Source organism: Oreochromis niloticus, linkage group LG15 (assembly GCF_001858045.2).
Source record: "Oreochromis niloticus isolate F11D_XX linkage group LG15, O_niloticus_UMD_NMBU, whole genome shotgun sequence".
Taxonomy (NCBI): domain Eukaryota; kingdom Metazoa; phylum Chordata; class Actinopteri; order Cichliformes; family Cichlidae; genus Oreochromis; species Oreochromis niloticus.
Window position 1 is genome coordinate 12726845 of NC_031980.2, and position 21319 is coordinate 12748163.

Below are 21319 nucleotides of genomic sequence, written 5' to 3' on the forward strand. Positions count from 1 at the left end.
TTGTGATGAGAGTTTACAGCTTGTTTATAGTCTGGTTTTGGAGATCCTCCATGCTAAATCTCCAAGAACCATCAACTCTGAGTTAGTCATTGCAGACAAGAATACGGAGACTGTTCAGCTGTGTTTATGGAATCGTTTGGAATGAATCTATGTCTGACCTCTCTTATCTGTCACTGATAGCACAGCGTATTATCCTTACAGCTCTGGTGCTGAGTTTGGCTGGTAAATGTGTGAGTGTCTGTAGGGCCTCAGAGACAAATGAGATAGAGGACGGATGTAAGATGCTAACACACACAGAGGGGGATGGGGAAGCGGGAGAGGGAGGTCTTCTGGGCTGCGGTGGGAGTTGAGAGGGTTGAACGTGAGTAAATCAGTATAACTGCAGTAGACATGAAGTCACTGGTTTCTTCAGGCTCTCTCAGAGTTGTAATTTTGGGGGATCCTCTTTCATTGGTGGTTGAGTGTGTGCAGAACTGACCCCATTTTTGTCAGAGTAGGGGATGAAGGCTGTCTGTCCGCTCATGATTGGTGGTATTTATGTGCATGCGTGAGTGCGGTGGTGTGTTTTGTTCCAACTGGCACTGACTTACAAACTGACTGAGAGCACACGATCACTGGAAAAAAATCGCACCTTTTATGCCTTTTCAAATGAATACCTGTTATTAGCAAAGATTTTATTTATATTAGGTTTAATGTAGTTCAGAATTTACTTTTTGCTTTTGTTTTAAAATCTACAGTGTGTTAGATGTTTAACTTTAAGTGAGTATTCAGGTTTGTGATTCTCTATGCCCTGTGTTGAGGACCTTTAATAGACTATAAACTGCTGTTTAGATGTTTTGAACCCAAGTAAGACAAGGATTAGGGGCACAAATAGATGTTTTTGGTCATGACTTATTACATTTTCTTCTAAAATTATGATTTTTTTCATAGTTTTTAGAAACAAAAAGTCAGAATTTCTATACAACCCCAGGGGTGCCCTCTGGAATGCCTTCTGAATAACACAGCAGCAAATGACCTGGAACCTGCCATCAGTCTATCAGTAGATCTCACACACACACACACACACACACACACACACACACACACAAACACATACACACGTACACACCACTGTCAAGCACCATTTACAACCACTACCCTAGGAGGAAGTCCCTTTAGTTTGCTACAGATTACAGTCAGAAATAGATCGTCAGATGTCCGAGGGGGAAAAAGTCAGAATTCTCAGTTTCAGTCAAAATTTAGATAAAAAAGAAAAAAAGAAAAGTCATGACACCAAAATCTTTTTTTCACTGGCCCTAATACTCTTTTGTAGGTACATAACAATCAGGAAATAACTAGCTTTTATTTATGTATCACATTTAAACCAAAGTTACTTTACATTAAAAAGACAGAGTAATGAAAACATTCCTGAAGTTACTCACATACGATAGCTAGCTGATCCACTGGTTCCTGGTTGTGGGATTGGGGGCTTTTGTGGACTTGTTTTCATGCATCATGCAGATGTTTGATGAGATTGGGATGTAGGGATGCGTTCTTGAACAGTTGTTAGAAGGTGTTGGGATGCACTGAGGGGGCTTTGTGTACAACAGTTCTTAGGGTGCAGGGTAAAGTAACAATCACATCAAGGCCAGGACCCAAAGTGTACATGCAGAACTTTGCATTCGCTTCACCTGTCAGTGTTTTCAATGTTGTAGCTGTACTCGTGTCTACTCTCTCTCTCCCTCGCGCACACAGTCATCCACCCTTCGTTATCGGCCTCAGCTTGCCTCTGATTTATAATTCCATCAGGGTCCAAGCTCCAGCTTCTTCCTCATACAGCCCCAGGGGTGATCTACTCTTTAGGAATTAAACAGCAGCAAATGGCCTGGAACCTGCCATCAATCTGCCAGTAGATCACACACACACTCTGCACAGCCACCATGTCAAGCATCGTTTACTCCCCTAGGAGGAAATCCCTAAGGTTTACTTTTTTGTTAAAAATTGCTCCAGGAGTCCAATAGCAAACTGAGTGCAGTTCATTTAACATTTGAATATTTTAAGATGATGATGTTTAAAATATATTTGTAGGAATGCTTCCTGTATTCCAAATTATTCATAGGCTAAGCTTGAAAATATTTGTCTCTCTCCTCCTGAAGATTGATGAATGAGTCTGCTTGGGGCATTTTCTGCAGAAAGCAAAGTTCCGCTGCGACTGCTTTGAACAATCTTCCTTTATGTCTCATTAGGTACTGTGTCAAGATGTTTGATGTTGGAATGAAAAACTGTGCCTCTTTTCAACAGTTATCTATATGTATATTTAATACAGAGTAGGTCGATATATTTTGGCAATGTGTAGTTAGAAGGGCTCAGTATGCCTGTCCTGCAGCTCTGCAACATAATTCTTCCATCTTGCCAATAACCCTCTTTTTCCAGACAGCCTGAAGGCATCCTGTTTCTGTATGTGCATGTCTTTATACCATCAAACATGGTGTTGTCTTTGAATTATTGCAAAAACACGATTTATGGACCCCCCATGCTAATCCGATCATATCTGGAGGAATCTTTCTCTTTCAAGTGTCAAGGGTCTCCCAGTTCCTACCCAGTGCACAGTTATTCTCCTTGCCTGAGAGTTATTAAAGCTTCAGATCTCAAAGGTGTATTATAATGGGTCACGCCGATCAGGCCACACAGCCTCTTTTGAACCATGTAGCACAGGCTTTAGGGGATAAAAGGTTATGGAAAGCTCGATGACCAGGTCTAATTGCTGAGTAGGAAATTGATTGATTATGGCATTTAGCTGGTCTGGTCCTCCTGCACTGGGAGCTCTGTGAAAATACCCTGTTCTAACCCTGAGGTTGAAACCACATAATGGCTATAGGATCCCTCAAAAATCCTAGTGAAAGTATAATGAGTCCATTAATATAGTTTATGCGTTCTTGATATAAAGAACTTCCACCACTTCTCTGGCCTTTGGACCAAACATGGAAGTAAAGCAATGAAGTAGAGCTAATGAACTAAGTTTATCTCAGTTCATGGCTTAGTGTCATTTTTTTTTAGAGCTGGTCAAAATGTAGATGCTCAGATAAACATTATTTTCTATTTGTTTTCTAATGTAGACTTTGTAAATATTTCACTCAGCATGGATCCTGCACCAAGGCTGGTGTCCTATCATGCGATTTTTAAAGGGAATAATTCATTTCAAAAGTCTTTGTTTGCTCATGCTGCACCTCTTCACTGAGTTTCATGAAATTCAAATGGGTAGTTTTTTGCATAATATTGCTGATACAAAGGCGCACAGACATGTAAATGGTGCTGAAAACACAAATCGTTTCCTCTTTAGCAGTGGAATAAAAAGTCAAGTAATAAAAGTCGAGTATATGTGGTTTTATAGTGCCCCTGACAGTCAAAAAATAAGCCGCCGTGCTGTCTATCACGCCAGTTACATGTGCCAAAAACATGTACACTCCATAGTGATTTTATAGTTCATTTGTACAATTATTTTACAGTCTAACCTTATGAACAGCCACAGAATAAAAGAAACCAGTGATTATGTTTTCAACATTTGTTTCTTAATCGTTGCATTATCTTTTTTCTTGTAGTATTTGAACTTTAGTGTGATGCGGGAATACAGAGATATATGGAGGTGTGGTCACTGGAGTGCACTCATGGTATTTTTAACGGACAAAGGATGGGCAGTGGAGGCCGTGGCTGCCAGACATAGCTCAGCGGGGGCTGATTTAGATGTAACTGGGGGAAAGAGAGGAAGATAGAGATGTAATTCAGAAACTTGAGGGTTTGAATTCTCCAAGTTGGTTATGTGGACACGAACACTCACATGCACATACATACAAATACACATGGACATAGATACTTGAGGAACACATGCGACCGCTGGTAGCCACACACTCCTCTGGCTGCCCCACACACATTCATGTCCTGTCAGCAAAGAGACTGAGGTTGATGTTTATTTTGGCTCTCATGTATAGAGCTGCAGTCCAGCCGGGCAGCCAGTAGTTGCTGCTGGGCCCCATCATTCCCCCTTTGAGCGTATCCTAGAGCTGTATGACTGGTGGTCATATGTCCCAAAATACACCAAAGTATGGTATTCACCTTTATTCAGCACGTGTAACCTGACATACATACTAGGGTTGTCAAGACACTAGAATTTCAAACTCAGAACAGTTACCCAGGAAAATACTCAGTCATTTTTGATTCCACAAGGGGGGAAAAAGACATGAAACTAAGAAGTATTTTTCTTTTTCCTGTTTTTAAGTTGTCTTACAAAATAAAGTAACATAATTGTAAGGTATATATATATAAGACTCTCTTAGAAAGTGCAAAAAAAGACAGCATTTTTAGGCTCTCTGAGATCGTGCTGTGCCTCTAGTCATTTGGAACTACATTTCCTTTATTGATCACATAGAGCTGTTAATATGAGCTACCACTATTTCAATTTAGTTGTTTTAGGCTTTTCTTTTCAATCTGGGGCTTTAAGACAAATGTAAAACTTTTAAGATGAATATAATTGCATTATCTTGTTAAATTAACCATGTCTATTAACATTACAGATGAGCAGGACTGATCATGTTTGCTGCCTAGCTCCAACATTAACACTGTAATTTTATTATTAGCCATAGTGATAACAGCAGGCTAATGTGGCTGTTGGGAAATTGCTAATAGCTAAATGGCTAATGGTAGCATGTGTGCTGGCCAAATTAAGATTAATGATAACTGTTTAAATACTTCAGTGTGAAATGTAATATTTCAATTCCTCATAAATTGTTATTCAGTGCTGTGAATGTCAGTCATTTCAGCTGCTAGTGAGGGAAGGGGCATATGGCGAATATGGCGCTGTTGCTATCAATACTGTTTTAAATGACTATCTAATCTGATTTTTAATGTTGCTTAGTATCTGAGTATCCACTTAAATTCTTAATCTTTAGCATCAATAACAGTCTTGCTAGCTTTTTAATTCAGGTGTTTTTCAGGCATCTTAAAAAAAGAAAAAACCATTTGTAAATTATGATAATGGTGAATGCGATGAGCAAAAGATTATTTATCTTCAAATAAATATATTTACTGTTTGCTCATCTGAGTATGAAGGCACAAGTTGCTAGGTTTTGCTCTTAAGGACTTATTTATACATTTTCCAGAAATAACCATCACCGTTATTTAATTTTCTTTCATCCTGTTTGGTTTTGTTATGAATGACTCAGCATCAGCTTTTGACTTCATTATTAGTCTGAACAAAGGAGCTTTCAGGAAACAAAACTGAAAGCAAATTTCCTGTAAGCTGGAGTTGTACAAATATTTTATTATTCCATTTAAGTAGGTTTCATAGTGTGTCCACACTGTATATTCATGGCTTAAGGAAACAAAGAATTCCTTGACTATGTATTCACCTGAATGCACTTTCAGCAGAGGTGTGCTCTGCTACAGCTGGCCTAATCCAAATGTATCAAGTACGGCATCAACAACTTATCCACGACCTAACTTTACCCTTAAATACCTCCTTGGTAACGTCAGACAACTCTGGCTCTTATTGCACGATTATGCCATTTTACACTTTATAACTAACCCAGCACATTGAGTATTTTATGAGGGTAATACAACCAGTAAACCTGGAAAATGTGATCTGTATTGCGTCTGAGTTTAGTGAGCGGAGAAGTGAGCACAAAGGCCATAGAGGCAGCTCTAAATGCTCCCCAGCCTCGTAACACAAGCCTGACTCTGCAGAAACCCCGTGATAACAGCCACAACTGGCACACTCATGAACACTGCAGCGAGAAAACACAAAGCACGTGACCCGGCCTGACCTGTGTGGGTGTGTTGCATTAATAGTAGTTGTTGTGGGTTTAGCCAATAGCCATATAAGGCATTGGTTTTGACTAGTATAACATCATCTTTGCTGACCTTTTTGTCCCTTCAACACACCACTAATCTACACTAGCTTGGTGAAGTCACAGGCTAATGTAAAAAGAATTCTTTGGAAGAGGATGAAGAACATGTGAGGAGTTTCTTGTAATTTGCTGACACTAGAGCTTGCGGGTTTCATGTTTTGCCAACATGTTCAGTCAGCTGATGTCTGGCTTAGACCATGTCTTTCTGACTCACAGCATCTGGTGTCTGCTGTCACTCTACAGGGAGTGCAGAATTATTAGGCAAGTTGTATTTTTGAGGAATAATTTTATTATTGAACAACAACCATGTTCTCAATGAACCCAAAAAACTCATTAATATCAAAGCTGAATGTTTTTGGAAGTAGTTTTTAGTTTTAGCTATTTTAGGGGGATATCTGTGTGTGCAGGTGACTATTACTGTGCATAATTATTAGGCAACTTAACAAAAAACAAATATATACCCATTTCAGTTATTTATTTTTACCAGTGAAACCAATATAACATCTCCACATTCACAAATATACATTTCTGACATTCAAAAACAAAACAAAAACAAATCAGCGACCAATATAGCCACCTTTCTTTGCAAGGACACTCAAAAGCCTGCCATCCATGGATTCTGTCAGTGTTTTGATCTGTTCACCATCAACATTGCGTGCAGCAGCAACCACAGCCTCCCAGACACTGTTCAGTGAGGTGTACTGTTTTCCCTCCTTGTAAATCTCACATTTGATGATGGACCACAGGTTCTCAATGGGGTTCAGATCAGGTGAACAAGGAGGCCATGTCATTAGTTTTTCTTCTTTTATACCCTTTCTTGCCAGCCACGCTGTGGAGTACTTGGACGCGTGTGATGGAGCATTGTCCTGCATGAAAATCATGTTTTTCTTGAAGGATGCAGACTTCGTCCTGTACCACTGCTTGAAGAAGGTGTCTTCCAGAAACTGGCAGTAGGACTGGGAGTTGAGCTTGACTCCATCCTCAACCCGAAAAGGCCCCACAAGCTCATCTTTGATGATATCAGCCCAAACCAGTACTCCACCTCCACCTTGCTGGCGTCTGAGTCGGACTGGAGCTCTCTGCCCTTTACCAATCCAGCCACGGGCCCATCCATCTGGCCCATCAAGACTCACTCTCATTTCATCAGTCCATAAAACCTTAGAAAAATCAGTCTTGAGATATTTCTTGGCCCAGTCTTGATGTTTCAGCTTGTGTGTCTTGTTCAGTGGTGGTCGTCTTTCAGCCTTTCTTACCTTGGCCATGTCTCTGAGTATTGCACACCTTGTGCATTTGGGCACTCCAGTGATGTTGCAGCTCTGAAATATGGCCAAACTGGTGGCAAGTGGCATCTTGGCAGCTGCACGCTTGACTTTTCTCAGTTCATGGGCAGTTATTTTGCGCCTTGGTTTTTCCACACGCTTCTTGCGACCCTGTTGACTATTTTGAATGAAACGCTTGATTGTTCGATGATCACGCTTCAGAAGCTTTGCAATTTTAAGACTGCTGCATCCCTCTGCAAGATATCTCACTATTTTTTACTTTTCTGAGCCTGTCAAGTCCTTCTTTTGACCCATTTTGCCAAAGGAAAGGAAGTTGCCTAATAATTATGCACACCTGATATAGGGTGTTGATGTCATTAGACCACACCCCTTCTCATTACAGAGATGCACATCACCTAATATGCTTAATTGGCAGTAGGCTTTCGAGCCTATACAGCTTGGAGTAAGACAACATGCATGAAGAGGATGATGTGGACAAAATACTCATTTGCCTAATAATTCTGCACTCCCTGTAGTTTCTATGACTTTTCTTCCCCCCGTTTGCCTTTGGTTTTCACACGTTTCAACAACTCGAAGAAAACAATCAAGCACTTTCACTGTGTATGTCTGGCACTGTCAGTGTCTTTTGCCTCTTTCCTTTGTCATATTCCCACATTTCTGCCACCCTCATTGCTTTTCAAAGCCTCAAGGCCTCTGTTTTTGGCAGTCGCCACCATGAGCCACAATTTCAAATAAGATGTGACAAGCAAGAGGTGACTCTGACTATGGCATTGCATGCTTATTGGCTAATGTCAACTAATGAGCATGCCCTGGATAACCCACCTTTCAGAAACTTAGTATAACCAAAATTTCACCAAGATGAGTGACTGAGCCATTAAAGGAAAGTGTTTGATGGTCAAGCCAGAAGTGCTGTTGTCCTATAGACTTTTATAGAACCCCCCTAGTGGCTATTAAAAAGAATGCAGGTTTAAGGCACTTCTGCGCGGGCTTCACATGTTAGACCTATGTTATGTACATCTACCTTTTATCAAGAGGTTACAGAGTGTCTCTTTGTGAAAAAATTGTAACTTCTAAAAGATGGACGTCTCATGGAGGTCTGAAAACTGAAGCCAAAATACAAGGGCCTTCAAAAAAAACCAAAAAACCCTGAAACCCAACTCTACAAAAGTCTGTGAGGAAACAAACCCCATAGACCTTTGTATGGTCACTTTTTTTTAAACTATTTTTAAATCTTTGTAATGTGCACTTTGTAAATGACAGTCTTATTTAAAGTCAAATCAACAATGAAGTGGGTGTATTCTTTAGGGCGAGTCCGACTTGTGATTGAGAAGTACCTTTTGAGCCTGTCAAGCACAAACACATTCAGTTTAAAAAAAGAACATGACCACAATGCTTAATTCAAGGTTTCAAGTGTTGGCAGCAACCATCTTTTGTATACAATGCGTAGAAGAAATATGAATTTTGACTTTGGGAATGCTTGGTTTACACTATATTCAAAGTATTCAAAAGCAATCAACTGAACTGCCACAAGCTTCAGCTGTAAACATTGCTTTTCTGCCCAGAATATGTCATGTTACCGAAGCTGCATACCACATAATCAGAATGTGTTTAAAGAAAAAGTCAATTGCTACTTAAACTCTAGAGCCTTTAATTCATCTGATGCAAGATAAAAAAGAAAAAACTAAAACAGAGAGAAACAGCCTTTTTTTTTAATTAAAAAGCAAGATTACTAAAGAAAACCATGAATAAACAGGAGTCATTACAGCAACTGATGTGGCACTTATAAAGTGTCTTAAACTAGATATTAAGAAAGCACCCAGTCTGCCAGGCGAAATGCATTTAAGCAAAGCTAAACTTCACTAACCCACAAATTTGCCCAGTTACAGTCAGAAGTGAAAAAGGGCGAAAACGGCTTTGTTCTTAACAACTTTCACTGTGTCGCTTGAAACTGTAAAAAGAAAAAAAAATCCATTGTGACGCAAAACTCTCTATCTGAGACCAACATCCATGACCGAAGCAAATTAAGAGCATTGTCAGAGCTCAGCCATTATGTTTTTCTCCTAAGCTCAGTGCTGCAGTGTTTTCTATCCAAAGCTATTCAACGTGGCTGGTACCAAAAAAGCCCCTTAAATTAAAACAGAAGGAGGAAAAAAAAAGTAGCAAAGCGGAAGCTGGACTGTGAGCCAGCCAGACGCTTTGATCCCACCACAGACTGCTTAGTAAACATGGCGGGGAAGAAGCGAGATACAGACAGAGATAGCACAGGTGACTTGATAGACCTTACAGTTAGCGCTCACTGGGTCAGGTTAACTCTTTTGTAACCTCTGAAGCATTCAACAGCTCTGTTTGCACATGTCTGTATATACATAATGATCTGTTAACCCAAACACAAGATAAACCCAAACGGTGATAATACTGTGCATTGTTTCTGTGATGTAGTTTGTAGGGCATTGATTAGGACCAGAATCATACACATAGTCACTACTTCAGAAAGATTCTTCATGTGAAACAAAGCATTACCTCAGAGGTGTGTAAGACTATGCATTGACTGTTTTATTACTATATTCTAGTAATGATTAATGGTTATTCTTTTCTCTATATGATGTTTTGCCCATTTAGCTTCATTGTTCAGACTTTTGGAATTACAAGTTTATCCTAAACCAGATTTTTATACCAGTTTCATACAGTTTGGTCACATAAAAGTGGTGACTATTCGATTTAGTTATAAGGGGTTTTTCTGATGAGCATTTTGGGGTCTGTCGCTCCGCTGCCACTTATGTCCCTGTAACTGTTCCAGCCCCCAAACATATGAAGCTCTTTCCAGAGTGGAGGAATGTTTTGCATTTAGCTGTGGGCTGTTTACCTCCTTTACAAATGAAGGAAAATCGAAGCATGCAGTGAAGCTAGCATTCATACAGTCACACATTTGCGTGGATGTAAAGACAAATTCAGATAAAATATACAAAACTGTACACACTAACACAAACGTCTGCCCCCTTCCTGTGGTTTTTTTGCTTGGCCTGTGTTCCCAAATGAGCAACTGCTTCTTTGTTGGGCTGGAAACTGCAAAATAAGCAAAGCTCCGGACGAGAATTTGCTGCCAACTTTGTCGGCTTCACACACTCGTTAAACTGTGCACACTACTGTTTTCGTGTCATTGTGTGCCCATGGCAAAAACTACTCTCTGCTTTTTCTGTGAGATCCATACTTCTTGTTTTCATTTGTGTGAGGAGTGTTGAATCAGATGTGTTGGGGGGGAGCAGGCTAATGCTTTCCAGTCTGTGGCTGGTTTCAGTTTTCTTTCTGTGGTGGACAAAGACAGAGAAGAAGAGAGAGATTATTAGAGAGAGAAGGCAGAATTTTTGTGAACGGAGGGGGCAGTCTTGGGTGGGGGGATTCAAAGAGAGTAATTCCCAGGATATCTTAAGGTGGAAATAAAGTGTGAATTCAAATGTTTTACAAAAAACACATTAAAATGTAAATGTGTTTTCTAGTTAATGCATATTTACTTTCATATTTTTTTGGCTTGGTAGTAATTTGACAATATAATTATTACATTTTGTCAAGTTTTTGTCCAGTACTATGTAAAACTACATCCAAAAGTCTTTAGTCACCCATCATTTCTTTATATTTTCCTTCCAAAGAGCCAGGGTGTCAAGGTCTTTCAAAGTTTTCCTTGGACATTGGATACTTTTTCTCTCATTTTTTTGTCAACAAGGTAATTCCCAAAGAGCTTTTAGGCAAAAACTTGGAATAGTGAGTGTCTACAACCATCTGTAAGATAAGATAAGATAACTCTTTATTGTCATTGCACAGTCATACATAGTACAATAGTACAATGAAATTGGAAAACTGTCCTACGTCGGCACTACATGTAACACAACACGACACGATACGACACATCACACCGCAACACAAACAACACAACACAGTATAATAACTTAGTAATAAAAAAGAAGAAGAAGTGTATTTGTATTGCACACTGTTATTATTGCACATTAATTATTATTGCACCTTATTATAAATATAAATATTATTATTATTACTGTTTTTACCGTTGTTAACGGTAAGTCCAGGTAGGTAGCCAGTCAGGTCAGCTATTTGCATTGATCAGGGCTATTGCCCTGTTGTAAAAGCTGTCCTTGAGTCTATTTGTTCGGGACCTCAGCAGCCTGAACCTCCTGCCAGACGGCAGCAGCTTAAACACCCCGTGTCCTGGGTGTGTACCGTCCCGTAGGATGCTGCGTGCCCTCTTGAGACAGCGAGTGCTGTACAGGTCCTTCAGGGAGGGAAGAGGATGTCCAATGATTTTTTGGGCCATATTGATGACCCTCTGGAGTGCCTTTCTCTGTGCTGTGGTGCAGCTGGAGAACCACACACCGATGCAATATGTCAGCACACTTTCAATGGAGCAGCGGTAGAAAACGGTCAGCAGCTCCTTCTTCAGGTCCATTTTTCTGAGGATTCTCAGAAAGTGGAGACGCTGTTGGGCCTTCTTTAAAACCGCAGAGGTGTTAGAGCTCCATTGGAGGTCTGTGTCTATGTGCACACCCAGAAACTTGAAACTGGAGACCCTTTCCACACACTCCCCGCTGATGCTGACAGGCTGCAGCTCAGACTTCCTCCTTCTGAAATCAACTACCAGTTCTTTTGTCTTGTTGGTATTGAGGTCCAGGTTGTTATCTACACACCAATCTGACAGCCTCTGAACTTCAGCTCTGTACGCCGTCTCATCTCCCCCAGAGATGAGCCCCACCACGGTGGTATCATCTGCAAACTTGATGACTGCGTTGTCTGGGTGGGTACTAACACAGTCATGTGTGTACAGAGTGTACAGTAGGGGACTCAGTACACAGCCTTGTGGAGAGCTGGTGTTAAGGCTGAGGGCTGAGGAAAGATGAGGCCCCTGGAGGTGGTGCCTGTGGTGGAGGCTCTATCATGGTTTGGGGTTGTATTTCAGCCAGTGGTAGGGGGGGTCTTGTCCAAATTGATGGAATTATGAATACACAGAAGTACAGTCAGATTTTGATCCATCATGAAAAATCATCTAGAAAGGAAATGGCTTCATTTTTCAGCAAGCCTATGATTCCTGAATAGAAAAACACACAATGGATCGCTATCAGTCATGGATTGGCCTCCCCAGAGCCTGCATCTCAACTTTACTGAAGTAGTGTAGGATCATCTTGACTTGACAGAGAACAGAACAAAAGCAAGCCAACATCCAGTGAAGAGCTTTGAATGTCCTTCAAGAAGGACATTGGATTTCTTAAGAAGCAAGTGCATGCCCCACAGTTTTTAGAGTTCAAAGATGCACCCAAGGAATCAGAGATATTAATATCAGTTAAGTTTAAAGAGAAGTTTTTCTTAAACACACTCATTATATCGGTTTCTGTCAAAAGGATCTTTTCTCTAAAGATCATGAATCTGCTAATGTTTCTCCTTAGAGGTTATGAATGAGCACAGTGATCTGCTTTCCAAATCTCAGCAACAAGCTGCTTAGTTGGTACAACTTCCTGTCAGGAAACCAAAATAATGGAAAAAATTGCTTTCATGTTACACGAATGATCAGTATGGACAAACCGCTGACTGCTGACAAATCTATCTTGTCTAATGGAACGTATGATCTTACTGCCCAGCCCCGCAGCCGTGCATGTCTGTTTACATGCAGCCCGCATGTTCCATCTCTGGCACAGCGCATTCCCAGTTTTCCAGCCTAAGTTGAATGAAATTTTCAGCTCATTCCCCGGAGCCTCACTCAAACTTTTTCATTGCTTCTCTTACTTTCTCTCGTACTCAGACAGCCCTCCTCCTCTCCTGCCTGCTCCTTCCCTCCCCTTTGTACCTCTTCTCTGACTGCTCGCTCACACAGCAGTGGGCTGTGTAGGTGGACACTACACGTCCCTTGTCTTTCTCTCCTTCCCTCTCTCGCACACACACTCTCTCTCTCCCTCCCTCACCACCTCATTCTCTCTCTTGCTCTCTCCTGCTGTCACATTCCAGTTGTCTAAAGCCGGCTTTAACTTTCTTTCTCACTGAGTGTAGGAAGGAAGGCTAAACCAAAAAGAGCACAGGCATTAGCAGAGCCTTAGTCTTTCCGGATGAGAAGAAGAAAAGACGAGGAAACTCTCTTCATACTCCATTTGGCTTAAAAAGGGGGAGTCACCCAAAAGGAGCATACCTTCTTAAAGGGGCTATTCTTTTTTTCCTCCCTCCTTCCTTTCTTTGCCTTTTTTGGGCCGTGCTCTCTCATTCTGGTTAGACCCACAGCGGACTATTCACGTGAGCGCTTGTTTTTACGGCAAAGCCAGTTCTAGTTCTCTTGCCGGGACAGAGAGGAGGAGGATTAGGGGGGAGTGTTTGACAGAGACATACGCTCAAAGAGAAAGCTGCCGCTTGGACCCGCAAAGGATTTTCCGTTCAGCGATGTGTGTGTAAGTGTCACCTGGTCTCCTGTCTGAACACGCTTTTAAATCTCTTCGCTGTACTCTGGCCACTTTTGCCTCAGACTTGGAAACAAGCATGTGATCTGAGATGCAATTTGTAATAGTTAAAGAGTTTTAAAGTGTACTGTACTGAACTCTAAACCAAAATAAATTGTGGGTATGTTTCACATCCACAGTATATCAAGTGTTACATATCCTTTAGACTCCCTGTGGCTTCATCTGTGTTAAAGTTTTCCATTCTGAACTTCAAATGTTTTATGTCCTTTTGTGTCTGCTTATTTTGCTTTTGCCTTTTGAAAAGTCTTGCTTGCATTGCCTCCAGGAATGTTATTGCTGTTTTAGCTCTTGCAATTAAGGATTTGAGAATGTATGAAGGGATACAATAGTGTGAGAGTCAGTGCCAAGCATTTGGAACTTAAGACAGCAGTCTGTCTTAAGATTGCTGTGAAATGTGAAGAAACAAGTTCTGTGAGTTGAGAAATAAATTTGCCCTAAAGATCGGCTTGATTAGATTTGTAGACGTAAGCTTAGATAAACATCATAAGATCACTTTAATAGAGGGACTGAAACTCTGTTTTCAGGTTTTCCTTTTGTGTGTGGGTTTCTATGGATGGTCAGTGTTTTCGTCAATGAACAGGATCTGTTAGCAGTTAGACTCCACTGTAATTAACCACAGGGTGCATAATACTGTAAAGAAAACCCGAAGTACTGACTTGCTGTTACACATGCCAAAAGGTTACTGCTGACTCAGAGTGGGTAGTGGCATGAACTCCCCAAACATAGGCCACCTTAACTCCAAAACTCTATAAGATCACTTCCTTTCTCATGCATGTAGCTAACAGTTATTTTCCCTGCTGATTAATTTGAAAGATAATTTTTATGTGTTATGTATTATTCGATAATTTTGATTAGAGACTGGTTGGCAACAACCAGGCAAACTCAGGTTGCTAGGAAAATGATGTATCCCCAACTGGTTGCCGGGTGGCTGCTGCAGATTTTGGTGTGTTGTTGGGTGAAACCAGTCGAGAAAAGTATGTTGCATCAAAAGCTTCCTTTTGCTGTGGCAGATTGCCACAGTCACACATAGTTTGCACTGAAGTCACCAATTTGTATGTAAACACTTGCCAACTACTCACAAGCTTTAAAGCTGAAGCCAATAAGTGTTCACACAACATTTACTTTAAAAATAAACCCTCTGCGTTTCTGTTCTGTTTCTGTTTCTGTTGCGTCTCACGTTTTACCACTTTGCAAGTAGATGGTGAGTGTTTGCTGGCAAGTCAGCTTCTTTCATACAAACTATGTCATCATAATGTGCTAGCAAGTGATCTCAACAGGGTTTTCAGCGCAGCATAAAGTGACTGCCAGCAACCTCCAGCAATTGCTCATTGACTAATGGGGGAATGCCTAGCAAACAGGTGAGGTGCTGACTAGATCATGTGTTCAGATCAAATTAAGATAAAGGGACCAAGCTTTAACATCTGTAAACCTATTAACAGCATTTTTTTGATGACTTTCCTAGAAAAAAAGTTAGGAGAATTTGATGACGTGTTGACTACTTTTCTGCTGATCATGTAGACAATAAGTCATTTTATCAGTAATCTTTTGTGTATTTCTCCCGTAAGTCAGTTTAACTAATAGAAAAACCCGAACCAGTATAGTGCGAGGGCCGGTTGGCTCTGTTATGGTCACTGCAAAGGATTTTTTAAGTGATCTGTTTTATCCAGTGATGAAATATTTCCAGCCTGATGGAAATTGCTAATAATTTCTCAATAGGGCACGAGGGTCACTGAATGGTTTGATGAGTATGAGTCTCCAGCACTATTATAAAGACACTAACTACTGTAATCCAACACTCACTCCTATGTCATCTAATGACACTTAATCAGCAACCATTTCACGTCATAGTTTAGCGCAAGGCCGGAAAGAGCTAAACACAAAAGATACTTCTTTACCTTCATTTTCAATCATCTTGAAGAACATTAACAACAAAACTTTTAAAAAAGGGGCTAAAAGGCGAAACGGCACATGGCAATCTTCTCATTAGCTTCCTTAGCACGGAAAATAAAGACACACTGTGTCACAATAGGAACCCGAAAGCAGAGCTGGACCAGAATTTTCAGTCTTGTCACATTTTTCTTATATTTCTTTGATGATAAACTAGAAAACATGTTTAATGTTTAAACCACTGGTACAATTTAAGCAAGTCTTCCTGCACTTCAACCCGTGTGTTTTTACAAAAGCCAGCTTTGAACACAAATGTGGGTTTAACTCCCGGCAGTGCATGCACAACACCCGAACGCACACGTCACCCTTCAGAAACAGGCCTGAGAAAACCAGCGAGCTGCTAAGAGCACACAATGGTGCAGTCAGTTCCTGGATGCCAAAATGACCAGACTGTTTAGCTGGCTTCCAAATTGTCGGTGTGTGTGTGTGTGTGTGTGTCTGCGTGTTTGTGTATATGTGTTTGTGTGTGTTTTACTGTCTGTTGTAAACATGTGTATACAGTACTTTTGCGCTCATTCCTCCATGTTTGAGCTACTTTAAATGTGTCAGCCTGTGAGTGTGTGCTGTGTCCACACCTCTCCCTGCCAGTCAAGTTTCCCTCTAATTGACGCGTTGCTGTTCCCCCATAGCGCCAGTTTGCAGTGCCGTCCTGGTCCCTCCCAAACCACAAGGGACTCTTTGTTTGTAATTTATGAATTAGTGTGTGGTTTGGGTTACGAGAAGAGAGGGCAGCTCCGGAGGCTAAGGCACAGGAACGGCAGCAGGACTACTTGATTAGCTGAATGCTAACCTGATTTTGTTTATTATTTCTGATTATTACTTTGGAAGTCCTGCATAGAAAGAAGGAAAGCTCAAGATGACAGTAGACATGATTAATGGAGAAGAAAATGAATGGGCTTCTCTGTCTCTTTCCCTCTGCTTGTCTTTGTGTGTCTTTTGCGCCCACAGATGTGACTTCACGTTTGACAATGCCGTGATAATCTTTTTAAATCTGTGTCCAGCCATCAGATAAGGCTGACGGCTCAGTTGTAAAAACAGTGCACACATAAAGCCTTCTCTTCATCTTCATAGTTTCATATATACAGCTTCATACTGAGCTGCCTGGAGCACTCTTTCCACCATCCGTTTGCCCCCCCTTGTCTCTTTTTCATCAAGTGGTTATATTTACTTTGTCTAGTCTGAATGGAACCTGGCACAGTATTATGCTTTGGCCTGGTCCTTCTTTTCACAAAATAGCAAAGCCCTTTCCAACCTCATCTTTTTTTTTACACTTGATTTGATTTTTATCCCTTTCTCCCTGTTCTCTGTTTTTGAAACTCAGCATGCATTCCTAATGGCTTCAGCTCTCCTAGAGAGATGTTTTCATTTCCCCCCCCTTCCTTCCTACTGACCTTCCTTCCTTCCCTCTTTCCTTCCAGGATGAGGCTTGAAAAAAAAGAAATTTGAAGGGGGGTGAGGAGGTCCTCTGATTGCCAAAGCAGATGCCCCACTCAACCCCAAAACAAAAAACGTTCCTGACATTCTTCAGCACCAACATGCAGCTGCTTGCAGGCCAGGCTGGGGTTCTTCTGCCCCCCACATCCCACCCAATACTTCCCCACCAGCATCTTGGTCTATATATCATCATCACGTTAACTGTATAGCCTTAGCTCAAGCTGCTTCTCACTTTCATTTTCTATTTTTTATTATCTCCAGAGTCCAGAGCATTTGCCATGACTTAACCCATACTTCAAATCTAACTACCTGGGACCCCCGCTCTCAAATTTTATATACTACAGTTTCATTGATAACAAGCTGACTTTACAAACTAATAATCATGTTAAAGGTTTGATAGTTCTGCTTCCAAAAGGTACAAGAATCTTTTCTTTTGTCTCGGGCCAGTTCTTTGTACTTTGAAATCAGTGGTAGTTGTAGCAGACTTCTTTAGTCTTCTCCTGGGGGAATAGTGTTTTATCACTCCTCTGATGTCCAGGTTATTGCCTGGACTGGTCCAGGATAAAGGGATTTGGGGAGCTCATAGCTTTTGAGAGTAATTTATTTCCCACTGAGATTGTGAGGGTAAGTCCTCAGGATCGTGGCAGAATTAAAAGGTCAACAAGGTGAGAAAGGGAAAAAAAGCGCCTTAGCCCGGTGCACATGGGCGCACAGAAGTTAACACTTGAAGATCTGAAACACACCAAGACACTTGCACTTGTAGTCTATTGCTGTGTGAACATACAGCACTGAGAGTGACGCACTAGTCACGGTGCAAGAGAAACAAAGGAAGATGAGCATTTATTCTATTCCCATTCACTTTTATATTGTTTAAATACTCTCTTTTATTAATTCATTTAGATATTTAAGTTTACCCGTTCATAGTAATTGGTGTAGAGAGTGTCAAACTTGCTGATCTAACAAAAATAACTCTTAACAATGTCATGGCAGAGAACCTCTTGAAAGAATTAATTCAGCAGGGCTTTTTGCCTTTTAGCTGACCTTTAGCAGGCCACGCTTACCCAAATTAATATACTCTCAAAGGGAATCTGGTAAAGATCAAGAACACTGCACTTCACAGCGAGAATGTGTCCTTAAATATGTTGGCCACTGAAGCACGTTAATAGTAGACCGGAGAAATAAAGAGCATTGTACTGTTAGCTTTGTCTACTCATGTCAGTGTTTTACCAACGGTGCGGATGTTTGCTTACTTACCTGTCTGGCCGAGTTTGTGTGTGTGCATGTATACCAGACGTGGGTCAGCCGGTATCTGCCAATGACTGTGAATGGTTTAACCTGCTTAGAGTCAAAATGATGGATGGTGTTTGACAGTGTAGTTATACTGGGAGAGTGTGAAAAATTAAGTTTGCTTTTACGGCTGCCCGAAGTTTCCAGACACGTTCAAGTTCATGAAAAATGGCTTGAAGTGGTCACCTGTGAGAGTTGGATCTGCTGTATGGAGTAATGCTGCATTAATGCTGCTCTTCTCTTCTTTGGAGGCTGGTTTGGAGTAGCATGGGGTGTGTTTTTACAGCCCAGCTCACCCTGCCTCACCCCACCTCACCCCGGCTCGTCCCCATTAAACTCAATTTGTTCTGAGACTCGAAGATCACTTTGAGCCCAGAAGCATGTGCTGCATAAGCAAAGCAATGCAGGGAAATGTATTTTAGAAAGTTTAGTGGTAAAATTGTAAAAAAAAAAAAAAAAGAAAAGAAAAGAAAAACTGCTTAAAGATGGGCCTAAGAAAGGCACCATCACAAATGCTTTTTAAACAGTTAATCAGAAATGTAGTTTGAGCGTCTGGTGTGTGCTCTGTAAGGTTTTGCTCACATTGTGTGAAGTTACAGTACTTCTTATGATCTAAATCTTATATGTTTTAATTTTTTTTTTGTTTTCTTATATGTTCTTTTATGTTTTGGGCCTGGTTGAGTCCTTATTAGATGTCAGCAGACTTTCAAAAAGCCCAAACTCTCCTCAGAAATCCACTGAGACCTCCAATAAAGGTTAAAATATGCAGCAGGATTACAGGGAACAGATTTAATGAAGACCCAGCATCTCAGTGAAGAGAATTCAAGATGAAGCTTGTTTTATCTAAACATGTGTTTTAACTCAGGACACATGTGATAGGTTTCAATATACAGTAAACATGTGTTGTGGATTGTGTTGCCTTGGTAGTTTTATCGCTGTTGTAGTTCAGGTTTTAGAAATTAGCAGACATGCTTAATGATGTCTTGAGATTTTACAGCCCAGGGTTTTCGAATGAAGCATTAAATGAATATCTACAGATGTGTGTTCGTTTTTCTTAGACTGGAGAACATCTGCTGCTACGTAAATGTGTGCTTGTAATTTAAGATAAGGCCTGAACTTTGGGGCTAAGTTTTTATGGTATTTCTGGATGAACATATTAAAAAGCAAACATTTTTTCTGGCCTTGCATTGAAGTCCATAACTCCGAGTTTAGCATTATGTTCTGAAGCTGACATCAGGACACTATTTATGCCACAAATTTGCTCAGAGAATTGATTGAAAAATCTTTTCAAATAGCATGGACATCATATGAGCTGTCCTAGCTCTGGCATGAGAGAATTACCGTGATAAGTATCTGAAACAATCTGCAGGACACAGAGCTCAAGTAGAAATGTGATGCCTCAAACAGCCGAGGTCAGTCCACTTATCACTTGTCCTGTGTGGAGGGTGGCTCTGCTGTAGAGAATATTGACCTTTAATTGTTGTTTTCAGGGTCAAAGGTTATCTCTTATCAGCTGCTGTCACACACAGTATAAGGATATGCTGAAGGAAATAATCTTAACAGAATATGTCTTAAGGAATTCAGGTGTCGTTATTCTCCAGTGTTCAATGGTAGATGTCCAACTTTTTTTCTGTCTACTGTTTACAGAGCAGTATAATAAATGTGTCTGAATCAAAGGGTAGTTCAGGTTTTTGCTTTTTATTTTTGTAGTTTGTGTCATCATCATTTTTGTCTAGTAACATGATACTGATCAAGTTAATCAGAATGAATGCATCAACAACACAAAGCTGGGCTGAGTATAGAGTGTATAATAAATCCACATGGTAGCCATTGTTGCTTGTGTCCAGATCTGTGGTAGCATTTCTGTTACACTAGCTTTCAGTATTATTTCAAGAAAAGAAAGTATAGTTTTTACAGCCTCTCCTGCCCACTCTTAAAATAGGCATAATTACACCAGCAATTTAAAAACACCACTGCCTAGTTTTACATGGAGTTACAATACTGGTTACAGTTGGTTCCTCCTTGGGAAGAAAAAGGTGCATTTCTGTTGTTTACGAAAAGACAAGAAAAAGAAATTAAAGTTAATTACTGGGCCCAAGTGGTGTTTTTGACTGTACCAAACAAGCCAGGCTGGTGAAATCCAGTCTTTCGCCTAACCTAGGGTAACCGGTTCCTTGTTTCAGGTAAGTGATGACCATCTAAAGGTGAGAGTGGTGTTGATACCTTAATCCAGTGCTCTGTGGGCGTGTCCTAAGGTTACCATTTCAAATTCATTTTCTTTATACCATATACCATATATTTAACTTCTGGTGCCTCTTCAAAAATAGATTTTAATCTCAATCACACTTTCATATGAATAAATAAAGGATAATGGGGTTGATTTTAGATGCAACACTTGACAGCAATATTATTGCTTGTAGGCTTAAAATATATTTTCACTCTTTGGGATGTATCCCAAAGTCTTTCTTAAATAGCCTACAGGCTCTGAGCCTCAGCCTAGCCCAGTACAGTAGAACCATGCTGCGCTGTTATTTAAAAATCTGCCACAGAACTCCAGCACTCTGATCTTGAGCCAGAACCCGCTGATCTACGCTCCAAACACCACCATGGCCTCACTCTTCCTTTCCCTTCCAGCTGAGGATGAAGGGATGATGGAAGGAGGGATGGTGAGAGAAAAGGAGGGAGGGAGGCATTCTCTTTCTGGCCTTCTTTGGCATGCTTTTTTTCTCCTTTTTTCCCAGCAGCCCATCTGTTTCCTGTCTGCAACATGACACCAGTGCCCGATTAGTTTCTGCTACTCTTGAGGTGTGTGTGTGTGTGTGTGCGTGCACGTGTGCTATTGGAGGGATTATGATTGGCTGCCATACACCTAGTCATTTATGTTGGTACAAACTGGCCCATGTGGTTGCATGTGGTCCAAATGTGATATAATAGCATTGCTAAAAATGTGTGGGAACCTCTGACTTCTGTCACTGAATCGTATTGAGCATGC

The 21319-nt window shown here is 40.7% G+C and overlaps 1 protein-coding gene across 2 annotated transcripts in view; it reads left to right on the forward strand.

Annotated features, from left to right (window-relative positions):
• The window catches only part of eva1aa (eva-1 homolog A, regulator of programmed cell death a), a 77077-nt gene that overhangs the window by 35680 nt on the left and 20078 nt on the right, over window positions 1–21319 (forward strand). Inside the window, exon 1 of one of the 2 annotated variants that reach the window (XM_025898950.1) lies at window positions 13029–13590. The exons of the other annotated variant lie outside the window; for it this stretch is intronic. The gene's annotated coding sequence lies outside the window, so the exon portion shown is untranslated. Of the gene's footprint in view, window positions 1–13028; window positions 13591–21319 lie in introns of those variants that run through there. 2 annotated transcript variants of the gene reach the window in all.